The following is a 13,602-nucleotide window of genomic DNA, read 5'->3' as shown; positions in this document are numbered from 1 at the left end:
ACAATCTTACATTGTCCTAATACTTTTCAACTACACAGACTTTAAGAGCCAGCTTACACCTCTTTGGTAATTACTCTTTATAGATAAGATACTATTTACTCATTCTGGATTTTTATGTAATTTTAAATTTAACCATGATTTTGAAAGTTTTATTAGAATATGTTTAAGTATTTGTAATTTTCCTTTTTATTATCCCAATTTTACAATAGCTTCTCATATTTGTCACTCTATTTGCTCATCAATTTCTGAACTGTTTTCTTACATTCTTACAATATGTTCTGTATTCTAATATCTGAATGTGGTTTTTTTTGGTGTTGTTGTGGACATGATTTTGTCTTTAAATTTATATAAATCACTTAATCATTATGTAGCAAATTAGGCCCATCCTTTCACCGGGAATATGCTGCCCAATTGATTGGCTTTTTCTTTGTGAAGTCAGAAACTCTCACAATTCTGTTGTCAGGGCAACCTTCAAGCAAGGTCAGTAATATTCAGCTTTGACCAGTCAGGTAGGTCACCCTTCCTAGGTAATAACATGTATTTTAACTTTTCTGCAGTTTTATGGAAAAGTAACTTTTCCTTGACTTCTGAAACATACAGTGGATTATTTCTAACTGTTGGCATCTTTCCTCTGTGATTATTTAATTACACAAGTAAGGTAATCTTTAAAGTCATGTTTTCTGCAATTATTTTTTCTTTTGTCATAAGTGTAATGATCTACCTTTCAGCAATCTCTTATGTATATATTTCAGTTCATTAATGTTCTTCCAAATTATTTATTATTGTTGTATTTAAATGTTTACATGAATATATTTTCAGATATTTGGGCAATGACAACATATGGCCATATTGGATGTCTTTTACATTTTGAAGTCAGGATCTCCCTCAAAATTTAAATTGTGTTGGTAACAGTCTTTTGAATACTGATGAAGATGAAAGAAAATAAAATCTTAAACATTTAAACTACCTCACCTACATATAATTGTTGTATGGTGGGAGGGATACATTTTGATTTTTACATATGTGCTTACAATGTGTTTTAATTAGATTCATCCCCACCAATGTTTTCCCTCATTCCCCCTCTTCTTAGAACAATTTCAACAGGTTTTATTGTTACCTGAAAACATAATTTCATTCTTCTTTTTGGATGAATAATATTTAACTCTATATTTGTATCACATTTTCTTAATCCATTCATCAGTTGTGGGGCATGTAGTCTTTTTCCAAAGTTTGGCTATTGTGAATAGTGTACATGGGTGTACAAGTGGTGCACATTCCTTTGGGTATATTTGGATATATGCCCAGGAGTAGTATTGTTGGATCATATGGTAGTTCTATTTTTAGTTTTTTGAGGAACCTCCATACTGCTTTCCACAGGCTGTATCAATCAACATTCCCATCAACAGTGTAGAAGGATTCTTCTTTCCCTGCATCCTCACCAACACTTGTGTTCTTGATGATAGCCATTCTAACAAGAGTGAGGTGGAATCTTAATGTGGTTTTGATTTTCATTTCCTTTATGGCTAGGGATGTTGAGCATTTATTCATGTATTTCTTAGCCATTTGGACTTCTTCTTTTGAAAAAGCTCTGTTCAGTTCATCTGCCCATTTCTTCATTGGGTCATTGATGTTTTGTGGGTTTAGTTTTTGGAGCTTCCTGCAAATTCTGGTTATCAATCCCTTGTCAGATTTATAGCTGGCAAAGGTTTTCTCCCATTCTGTGGACTGCCTCTTTGGTCTGGTGACAATTCCCTTTGCTGTGCAGAATCTTTTTACTTTCATGAAGTTCTATTTGTTAATCCTTTCCCTTAGTTCCTGAGCCATTTGAGTTCTATTGAGGAAGTCATTGTCTATGCCTATTAATTCCAGTGTATTCCCTTCCCCTTCCTGTACCAGTTTCAAAGTTTCAGGTCTTATATTAAGGTCCTTAGTCCACTTTGAGTTGATACTTGTACAGGGTGAAAGACATGGATCTAGTTTTAGTTTTCTGCATGCAGATACCCACTTTTCCTTAGCGACATTTGTTGAAGAGGCTGCAAACAGACTCTTAATTTTCAATAGAAATGAAAAATTTAAAGCAAGTACTAATCCAGAAAATAGAAAAATAATATTGCTAGTTTTAAGATTAGATTGAACTAAATTGTCTTTCTGCTCTGTTTACACAAAAAGGGTCTTAGGAAAACTGACAGTATGTAGGTGGTTTCAACATGAGAATGAAAAGTCTCAAAAGGAGGTCAAGATTCAATCATCCAGGATGGGAGTAGACCAGGGTATGAGTTATGTTCATAGAAATAGATAGAAATTTGTAGAAAAACATAGAAAATAGACTCTCAGATATTACAGTATAAAATACACTGCTGTGCAAACAGTAAGAAATGACTAATTTCAAATACTATATAATGGAAGAAAAATATTTTCAGTGACTGGGGAAAGGGACCATTATAACTACACTTTAGAAAATATGGAGAAAAATCTTAGGAAGTCATTAATAAAACACTGCAGTTACTTCTAGTTCATTCAATTTTTGGCATATAATTCTTTATAATAGTTTCATACTCCTTTATATTTCACTTGTAATGTCTGCTCATTCATTGACAGTTTAATTTATGAGTCCTACGTATTCTTTTTTGTTTTGTGGTCCTGGGATTTGAACTCAGTACTTCACACTTACTAGGCAGGCACTTTACCATACGAGGCACTCTGCCAGTCCTTTTTCTTGTTGGGTATTTTCAAGATAGGGTCTTGCTAACTGGGATACTACTGATCTCTGTTTCCTGAGTAGCTAGGATTACCAGTGTGAGCCATCAGTTCCCAGTGAGTCCTATTTATTCTTAACTTAGCTGAATGACATATGTCTGAATAATTGTGAAAGAAAGATGCCAATACCTATATATAATATACTCAAATTTTCCCAGTAGAGGTATTTAGTTAAAACTCAGCATCGCCAAAGGCAGAACCTGAATGGAGAAGGAAAATTGTAAAGTTGTCATAACCTGGTTAATATCACATTATGCATGAAGGTGACCAGAATATATTAGGATTTCAATAACTTGGAGAACATACAAGACTATCTCCTAAGAAGCTGAGAACATGATATAAGCATCCAGATGAGCCTGACTGACCTAGGACATTAAATTTTCACCTACATACTCATAAAATCATATAGGCAAATTCAAGTTAAAAATGCCTTCAGAAATTAAGTTAATTGTCCTGGGATGAAAAAGATAAATCATTAGTAATTTGAGTGGAGCAATAATATTGAGAAGTAGGCATGATTGGGCTTATATAATAACCATTACAAAATCAATTCCAAACACATGGAAAATTTGGCAGAAATCATTTATTTAATATGTGATTAGAGAATAACCACGAAGTAAGGTTATATCTAAAATCAGAAGTACACCCTTAGAACTTTCAACTCAAAAGCCCATAGAAATAGAAAAAGCATAATAAAATATATTATGAGGAAATGGTAAATATTTGGAATATTTTTAGCGGGCTATTAAACACTATGTGTATGACACTTACCAGGACATGGTAGAATTTTGAGGAATTTTCTTTTTTTATTGTTGTGCTTAGTGTGGGTAAATTGTAGCATTTACAAAGGTTCTTACAATTTATCAGATATATCATACTTGAATTCACCTCCTCCACTGCTTTCCTTTATCAGCCCCCTCCTCCTATTCCTGGAACAGTTTCAATAGGTATAATTTTTTGCATTTACATACATGTGTATACATTGTTTTCACCATATTCATCCTCCTACCCCTTTCTCTGCCATCACCCCCCACCCCCAACCCCTGGGCAGAACCTGTTCTGCCCTCCTGTTCTCCAATTTTGTAGAAGAAATAACATAAAAGATAAAAAGAGAAACATGGCATTTTTGCTAGTTTGAGATAGAGATAGCTACACATAGAGTTTCCTAGTGTTGTTTCCGTGCATATACATATTACAACCACAATTGTTTCATTTCTACCAGTTCTTTTTGCTCCTCCTTAGTACACTTCTCATGGTGGCCCCAGTCAGCTTAAGATTTCTATATTCATTCCTGTATCATTAGCACAAATCAACTACATTCAAGTTTTTGGTTTCCTTCTCTTGTCCTCCCCTTAGTGTGATCCATGTCCCATAATATTGCTGCTTTTTTTAGGTTTATAATCTGCATATGAGAGAGAACATGTGGCTTTTGGCCTTCTGAACCTGACTAACTTCACTTAAGATGATGTTCTCCAGTTCCATCCATTTACCTATGAATGACAAAATTTTATTCTTTGTGGCTGAGTAAAATTTCATTGTGTATAAATATCACATACTCTTAATCTATTCATCAGTAGTGGAGCATCTTGACTGTTTCCATAGCTTAAGCTATTGTGCATAATGCTGCAGTAAACAAGGGTATGAAGTTGCCTTTATTGTAACCTGACTCACATTCCTTTGAGTATATCCCTAGGAGTGGTATTGCTGGATCATATGTCAGTTCTATTTTTAGTTTTTGAAGAAGTCTCCATATTGTTTTCCACAGTGATTGTACTAGCTTACATAACCACCAGCAGTGTATAAGGGTTCCATTTTCCCCCATCCTTGCCAACATTTGTTGTTGGTGGTGTTCTTGATGGTACCATTCTAACAGGAGTAAGGTGGAATTTTAGTGTGATTTTGATTTGCATTTCCTTTAAGGCCAGAGATGTTGAGCATTTTTTCATTTTTTTTTTTAGCCATTTGGACTTCTTCCTTTGAAAAAGTTCAGTTCAGTTCAGTTGCCTATTTTTTTATTGGGTCATTGATTTGGGGGCATTGTTTTTTGAGCTCCTTGTATATTCTGGTTATTAGTCCCTTGTCTGGTGTATAGCTAGCAAATAATTTTCTCCCATTCTGTGGGTAGCCTCTTTAATTTGGAGACCATTTCTTTTGTTGTGCAGAAGCTTTTTAATTTGATGTAGTCCCATTTGTTAATCCTTTCTCTTAGTTGCTAAGCTGCTTGACTTCTTCCTATAGTCAAGGAAGTCCTTGACTATACCTCCAGTGTATTCCCTGCTTTTTCCTGTACTAGCTTCCAGGTTTTAGGTCTGATATTCAGGTCCTTAACCCACTTTGAGTTGATACTTGTACAGGGTGACAAATGTGGATCTAGTTTCAGTTTTCAGCAGGCAGATATCCTGTCTTCCTAGCAACATTTGTTGAAGAGGCTATCTTTTCTCCATTATATGCTTTTGGCACCATTGTAAAAAATTAGGTGGGCATAGCTGTGTGGATTTATATAGGTATCCTCTAATCTGTTTCACTGGTCTTCTTAACTGTTTTTGTGCCAGTACTATGCTGTTTTTATTGCTATGGCTTTGTATTATAGTTTGAAGTAGGGTATTGTGATACTTCCAGTGTTACTCTTTTTACTCAGTATTGCCTTGGCTATTTGATGTCTTTTGTGTTTCCAAATGAACTTGAAGTTGGTTTTACAATCTCTGTGATGAATGTCATTGGGATTTTAATGGGAATTGCATTGAACATATAGATCGCTTCTGGTAGTATAGCCATTTTTACTATGTTGATTTTGCAGGCGCATGGGAGATCTTTCCAACCGCCTGCAATCTTCTTTTATTTCTTTTTTTAATGGTTTGTAGTTTTCCTTGTAGAAGTCATTCACATCCTTTGTTAGGTTTATTCCTAGTTATTTGATTTTTTGAGGCTATTGTAAATTGTTTTCCTATATCTTTCTCAATCTGTTCATTGTTGGTATATAGAAAGGCTACTGATTTAGGTAATTTGACTTTAAATCTTGATACTTTGCTGAGGCTCTTTATGGTGTCTAGGAGTTTTTTGGTGGATTTTTTCAGGTCTGTAAGTATAAGATCATGTCATCTGTGAATAGGGATAGTTTGACTACTTCTTTACCTATTTGTGTTCCTTTTATTTCTTCTTTCTGCCTTATTGTTCTGGCTAATAATTTGAAGACTATGTTAAATAGAAGTGGGGAGGGTGGGCACTCTTATCTTATTCCTGACTTTAAGGGAAGTGATTTCAGTTTTCCCCATTAAGTATGATTTTGGCTATAGGTTTGTCGCATGTAGTGATTATTATGTTGAGTTATATTCTTTTTATTGCTAGTTTCATCTGAGCTTTTATCATGAAATGGTGTTGAATCTTATCAAAGGCCACTTCTGCATCTATTGAAATGAGCAAGTGATTTTTGTCTTTGTTTCTGTTAATGTGCTGTATTACATTTAATGATTTGTGTATGTTGAACCATCCCTGCATCCCTGGGATGAAGAAAACTTGGTCATGGTGTATTATCTTTCTGATATTTTGATGGATTTGGTTTGTCATTATTTTATTGAGGATTTCAGCATCAATGTTTATTAAAGTGGTTGACCTGCAGTTCTCCTTTTCGGATGTGTCCTTGTTTGATTTTGAGATGAGTGTAATACTGATTTCATAAAGTGAGTTAGGCAGTGTTCCTTCCCTTTGTATTTCATGAAAAAATTTGAGGAGTGTTGGTATTAGTTATTCTTTAAAGGTCTGGTAGAATTAAGTGGAGAATCCTTCAGGCCCTGGACTTTTTTGAGGGGGGAGACTATTGATGCTTCAGTTTCATTGCATGTTGTAAATCTGTTTAGGTGATTAATATCTTCTTGGTTCAGTTTTGGATGTCATATGTATGTAAAATGTTTTACATTTCTTCTAGAGTTTCCAATTTATTTGAATATAGGTTTTCGACGTAGTCCCTGATGATTCCTTGAATTTCCTTGATGTTTGTTATCTCCTTTATGTTTCTGATTTTACTAATTTGGGTGTTTTCCCTCCTCATTTTAATGAGATTGAGGAATTTTCTGACATCACCATGACAAAGAATAAAATGGGAGACATAAACTTAGAAGGAAACTCTTTCCCAAAATACATTACACTGATAGGAAAAGTATATTGATATTAATCAGACAAGAAAACATAATTTTGAAGTGTTAAGAATTACTATTAAGTGATGACATGTGAGGTAGAATTGCTATATTTACCATTGCCTTTTTAGGAGAAAAAGCAAAAAAAAAAAAAATCCAGTCACAAAAATGAGTATTTCAACCTAAACAAAACGTCACAAGATGAAGACTTCATAGTTTATATAGACACTATTGTTACATTCATAGAAAGAGAAAAATTTTAAACCCACTACCAATCCAGAAAAGGAAAAAAAAATCCTGACGTGTGCAAAATGTGACTGAAGTAAGTTAACTTTGAGTCCTGTGTACACAAAGGCTATTTGGAAAAGTTATAATATAGAGGAAAGGTTACACCTTAGGCTAAGAAAGTTTAAAAGGTAGGGCTACATTTCTGTGTGACAGGAAGGTCCAAGACCAGGGTATAAAAACACATGTAACATGTCTATCACATGTCTGAATTATAAAATGAAGAGGCCACTACCAAAATACAGTATATTGAGATTTTCACAAGGAAATTATTTCGTTAAAATATATTCAGCATCCTCAAAGGGAAAAAATGAGTGGAGAAGGTGAATTGTCAAGTTGGCATTACCTCAATGCTAATTGTAGAGCTGCTGAAGAAGTCAGGGCCATACCTGAATTTGAGGAGAACTCATGAAGAAAACTCCTAAGACGTAAGCACATGTCCCGGTATCTGGATGTATCCAGCTTAGGACATTATTTAACAGAGTGCTGATATAATTGTACAGAAAAAAAGGGAAAAATGCTTAGAGTTACTAAACTGTGTACATGGTATGATGTAAGCAATAAAAATGAGCAAATAAGAAGGAACAATAATATATTGACAAGTGTATGAAACTGCTGAAATAATTCCCATCACAAAAACACAGAAAACACCAGAAGCCACATATTTAAAAATGACCTTCCACATTCCAGAATAATAGTTAAGAAAGATTATAGATAAATCTACATGTATGCTCTTAGAACTGTCAAAGTTCTAAGGGCAACCTGAACATCATAGAAATTAAGAAATTGCAACCAAATTCTCTTACATGGAAAACATAAACTGTCAAGAGTAGATTCAGCTGGCATCTAAACATTATGTACATGAAAGTTGCCAGGAGAAGATAGAATTATGAAGAAGTTACTGACATCAAGTGAAAAAAGAATCAAGTTTTCCTTAGTTTTACTGTTCCAGAAATCACCAAGCTTCTGGGTAAACTTTACACAATGGAAGATATGAATTTAAAAGAAAATTCCTTCTTAAAATGTATTCCAGTATTTAGGAAATTATATTGATATTAAACAGAGAAGAAAAGTTTGAAGTGACAAAAATATAACATTAACTACATTTTAATGATATGTGTGAGATAAATTTGAAAAAGTGACCATTACATTCTTAGAGAAAAAAAATTGGTCTAATAATCAATAGTGGAACATACACAAAAAAGATACCATAACCTATTTAGGCTCTACTATAATTTAAACAAAAGGGAAAAACACAAGAGGAAAAACAATTTCCTATAGAGGTTGCAAAATCAGATTGAAATAGGTTGACTTTAAGCCCTGGGTACACAGAGGATATCAGGAAAACTTGAATATACGGGAAGTTTGAAACCACAGGATAAAAAGGCTCAAAAAGGAAGGCCACAGTTCAATGGATGTTACAGTAAGAACCAAGACCTAGATGTAAGACATACTCCATTGTAGAAATAGATGGAAAATCCTAGGATGTAAATGCACACTTAGATATAGCTGTAGAAACTGCTTTGATGTGATAACAGCAAGAAATAACTAATTTCAAAGAAGACATAATGGTAGGAAAAGTAATAATCAGGTATTGGGCAAAAGGAAACATTTCAACCAGATTCTTAAAAGGAACAAATTTTAGAAGGCATAAACAAAACCCTCACTGTCATGTGTCTCAATAATTAGTAAGAAACTTGACAATATCTTCTTTTCTGGTGATACTGGGGTTTGAACTCAGGGTTTCACGCTTGCTAGGCAGGCACTCTACCAACCAATATCTTGATATAATATATATCAATATTCTTAAGAAAAGGATTTGGTTAAAATTCAATCAGCATCTTCAAAGGCAAAAACTAAGTGGAGAAGGTAAATTTTCAGGTGGTCATAACCTAGCTTATAGTCAGATTGCACATGAAAGCGACCAGGACATACTAAATTTTTTTGCATTTAATATACCACTTAAGGACATATTAATATTAGAGAGATTCAGAACTCACAAGGAAATCTCCAAAGACATTGAGAACACGTTCCAAGCATTAGTGTGGCCCAACCTAGGACATTAAATTTTCAACCAATTGGTAACAGAAATATATAGACAAAATCACTGGAAAAACTTTTTGATATTGAGTTATAAAGTGACACATGACAAAAAAAGTAATAAAATCAGTAATTTGCACAGATAAATAATATATCGAGAATTGTGCTTAAGAATGGTAAGAAAATAATCATTGATCCTTGAAACAGAAAAACTGTCAGAAGACACATATTTAAAATTTACCTTCACATATGAGTGTAAGCATGAAGGAAAAATTATCAAAATTTAGGTTTTCCCAAGTACTTTCAATAGTTCAGGATCTAGCCAAAATATCACAGAAATCTAGAAAGTAATGCAAATATATTATATGGAAATAGTAAATTACTAGAGTGGTTTTTGTTGGCTGCAATGTGTATATGAAGATTACCAAAACTAATTAGAAGTACGAGAAATTATCTGACATCCCAATGAGAAAGAATATTAAAGTGGTCATAGTTTACCTGCACAAGGAATGGCCAATTGAGCTAAGATGTAAAAAAGGGGACATATAAATTTGAAGGAAACTCCTTCTGAAACTACACTACACTATTTGGGATAATATGGAGATTAAATGGAAAATGAAATTAAAAATATAAATAATGTCTAGTATAAATGTGAGATAAAAGCAAAAACTGGATCATTGCATGTTAGGAAAAAACAGGAAAATAATCCAGTCACATAAATTAATAAATACTGCAATATAGTCATAAAAAATAGAAAAAAATACTGAAAGACACATAATACCAGCATAATCATGAAGAAATGTAATATCTAAGTGCAGATACACCCTCAAGTATTTGACTTCAGGAAAAACATGAAATTGCAAAGAAATCTAGAAACAAAAATATAATATGTGGGAACCATAAATTTATTGTTGTGACTTCAACTGGCTGCTAAACACAGTGTACATAAAAGTTAGCAGGAAAAAATAGGACACTGAGCAATTTTCTGATACCACAAAGAAAATGACAGTGGTCATAGGGTACCTGGGCCAAGAATTGCCAGTCTACAAAAGTAAAGATTTAGAGAAAGGAACATATAAAATTAAAGGAAATTCCTTCTCAATACACACTCCACTTACTATTTAGGAAAAACACATTGAGACTAAACAGAGAGAAAAATAAAATTTTTGAAATGGCAAAAATAATATTCATTACATGTGAGAAGTAAAATTTAAAAATTGATCATTTATATTTTTAGGGAAAATGAAAAAAATACATAAATCTGAAATTTGTAGAATAAAAGTCAACAAACTAAAGGTGCACAAGCTACATAGGCTGTATTGTATCTTAAAAAACAGTGGAAAAAGTTTAAACCACTATCATTTCAGAAAAGGAAAAAAATACTTTCCTTGAAATTCATGGAAAAAGAGAAAAGGAAAATAATCACTCAGCACAAAATACATTTGAATACAAATGATAATAAATGACGAGTTCAAAGAAGAAACAAGGGGAGGAAAGATCTTTATTAGAAAAAGGGGGGAAAAGGACCATTGCCACGGCACATCAGAAAAGAAGGAAAAAACTCAGAAGACATAACAAAGCACCGACTGGAACTTATCTGAATAATTATGAATAATTCCAATACCTAGGTATAGTTACTCAAAATTTCACAAGAAAAAATGAGATAAAAAAATCTAGAAAAGCAAAAACAGTGTGGAGAACTTAAAATTATCAGTATGTCATAATGTGAATTCTAATCACAGTGTACCTTAAGATGACCAGGGCATAATATAAATTGAGGATATTGGAAAACTCACAAGGAAATCTAAGAAGATGAGGGCATGAGCCTGGTTTAGGGCATTAAATTTTTCATCCAAGTTCTTGTAGAAATATATAGACAAATCAAATAAAAATGCTTTCAGATATAAAGTTACATATTATCCTGTGCCGAAATACTTAAAAAATTAATCATGTGGATGGAGTAATACTGTACTGAGAAATATTCATGATGGTGTTGAAATAAATCCATGACAAGATTGATTCCAGAATCACAGAAAAATACCTGAAGCGACATACTTAAAACTTACTTTCCACATACCAGAATAATTTTGTTGAAAAGATATATTTTAATATAGATGTGTACTCATGGGAATATAAAAAATCCAGGATCAATTCAAAATGCCATATAAACTTAGAAGATGTAACAAATATGTATTACATGAAAATGAAATGAAATTTATTAGCATGGTTTCAGCTAGTTTCTAAACACTGTGTTCATGAAGCTGACCAGGACAACATAGAGTTTTGAGGAAGTTTCTGGCATCAAAGTGACAAAGAAAACTAAGGTGGCCACAAGTTACTTGTGCCAGGAGTCTGTAATCTAAGCAAAGATTTACAGAAAGGAAGATATAAATTAATATGCAAGTACTTCTTAACATGCATTGAACTATTTAGTAAAAAGATACTGATGTTAAACAGAGAAGAAAATAAGTTTTTGTGGGGGTAAAGTAATTACTTATACATAATAAAACTGAAAAAATTGACCATTCTGTTTTCTAGAGAAAAAGGGGAAAAAATCTACTTACATAAATTAATAAAGCAACCACGTACAAAAAATGAGAAATCATGACTCAGTGATTCTTGGGATACCCTGCCACAGTGTCTGTGTGGAAGATATACCAAAATAATGAAGATGAAAATTCCAGTATTGTGGAATAATTGGATAGAACTGTCAAATGACAGGCATACATTCAGAAACTCACAAACATCCATAAAATATGAAAATCTTTTCCATGGAAAGGGTGAATTAAAAGATTGATCTATACTGCCTATGAAACCAGCATATAATGCTACCAGGACAACTCAGAAGCTTGAGTACTCTGATTGTATAATGAAAGATGCAACCCAGCAGAAAACATGTTCACATTACTGGACTTGGCTTAGGCTAAGTAAGATGGTGAAGATACACACAATGAATGAATACAGAGGTTTTAAGTTTTAAAAAAGAGTAAGACAGCCACACAAACATATAAAACATATGTAGGCTGATTACAGAAAGAAAATTTCAAAGTGATAACAAAATTATAAGGCATATACAGGAATGTTTTTAAAAAGTCCATTCTGTTGGGGCCAGCTTGGCTACTTTCCTGGGATTTACTGTGTCTGGTATTCATCTTGGTTTCCCCACTCTGAGTCTACAAGCAGCTTTTTGCTAGCTCTAAAAAGTTGTCAGCCTCCAGCTAGCTCTGCAGTGTTTCCTGTAACTGTGGCCACATTCTGTAGGGGGCTGAGGGACAAATTCTGTAAGTATTTAAATCAGCTCCTGACACAAATTGGGGCTCAGGGCTTTGAGAAATTATCTCCCCTGAGTCTGCTAATGTGATAAACTCCTGCTTCATGTGAAAATGGTCTCGGTGACTTTGTTTCCCTCACCGTTTTTCACAACAATTCCAACTAGATTAGATATATAAAAATTTCAGAAGTTAATATATAATTCAACAATATGCCATAGGCAGATGAACAACAATAAAATGAACCAATATTTGGACATAAATTTCCAAGTCATGAATAATGTAAATCCTCTAAATAAATAGACTAGTGTAAGATGCCACTGAAACTCTGTACACATGAAAGTAAACACAAATCACAAAAGGATGCATACTCATATCTGGATATAAAACATATTTTAATAAAAGAGGAAAAGAATAACTTGGAAGGAGCAATAATAGAGCAATCTGTGAGACTGCTGAAAAACAATTAAAATTAAATTTAACAAAATAATGGAAAAATGCAGTAGATGCTTAAATTCCATAAATGTACAGAAAATGGAAAATATGTTACTTAGAAATTGTGAATTTGGCCAAACCTGCCTGTTTAACACTGTGTTTATGAGAGTTAAAAGGATAATGTAGAATTTTGAGGAAGTTTCTGACCTGACAATGAAAAATTCACACAGGAAGAATACATGTTTCCTAGTCTACATTGACATAGGCAAGAATATAAAGATTTACACATGTTAAAGGTATAAAATTGAAGATATTACAATTAAATATATTGTGACTGCAGATAAGAAATGAATAATTTGGTTAAAGCAATGATAGACTGTCATGTATACACGAGAGACTGCTGAAAAATAGAATCATAGAAATGATTCAAAGAAATGGGTTTTAGTCAATGTAACTGTCAAAGGTCAAGAGTGACTGAAATAAAAACATCCAGAAAAATTATAAAGTACATGTGTGGAAATGGTGAATTATGAGACTGGCCTAAGTTGGTTCTTAAACAGTGTGTACAGGAAGATCAATTGAACAATTTAGAATTTTGAGGGAAGTTTTGATCTCAAAATAAAAAGTCAAACCACAAGTTCTTAGTGACAGTGTGAGCCTGGTCTTGATATTAGAGATATACAGCT

The sequence above is a fragment of the Castor canadensis genome, chromosome 10 (genome assembly GCF_047511655.1).
Source record: "Castor canadensis chromosome 10, mCasCan1.hap1v2, whole genome shotgun sequence".
Classification (NCBI taxonomy): domain Eukaryota; kingdom Metazoa; phylum Chordata; class Mammalia; order Rodentia; family Castoridae; genus Castor; species Castor canadensis.
The sequence above is the reverse complement of the archived record's forward strand: the minus strand, read 5'-3'. Positions refer to the sequence as shown.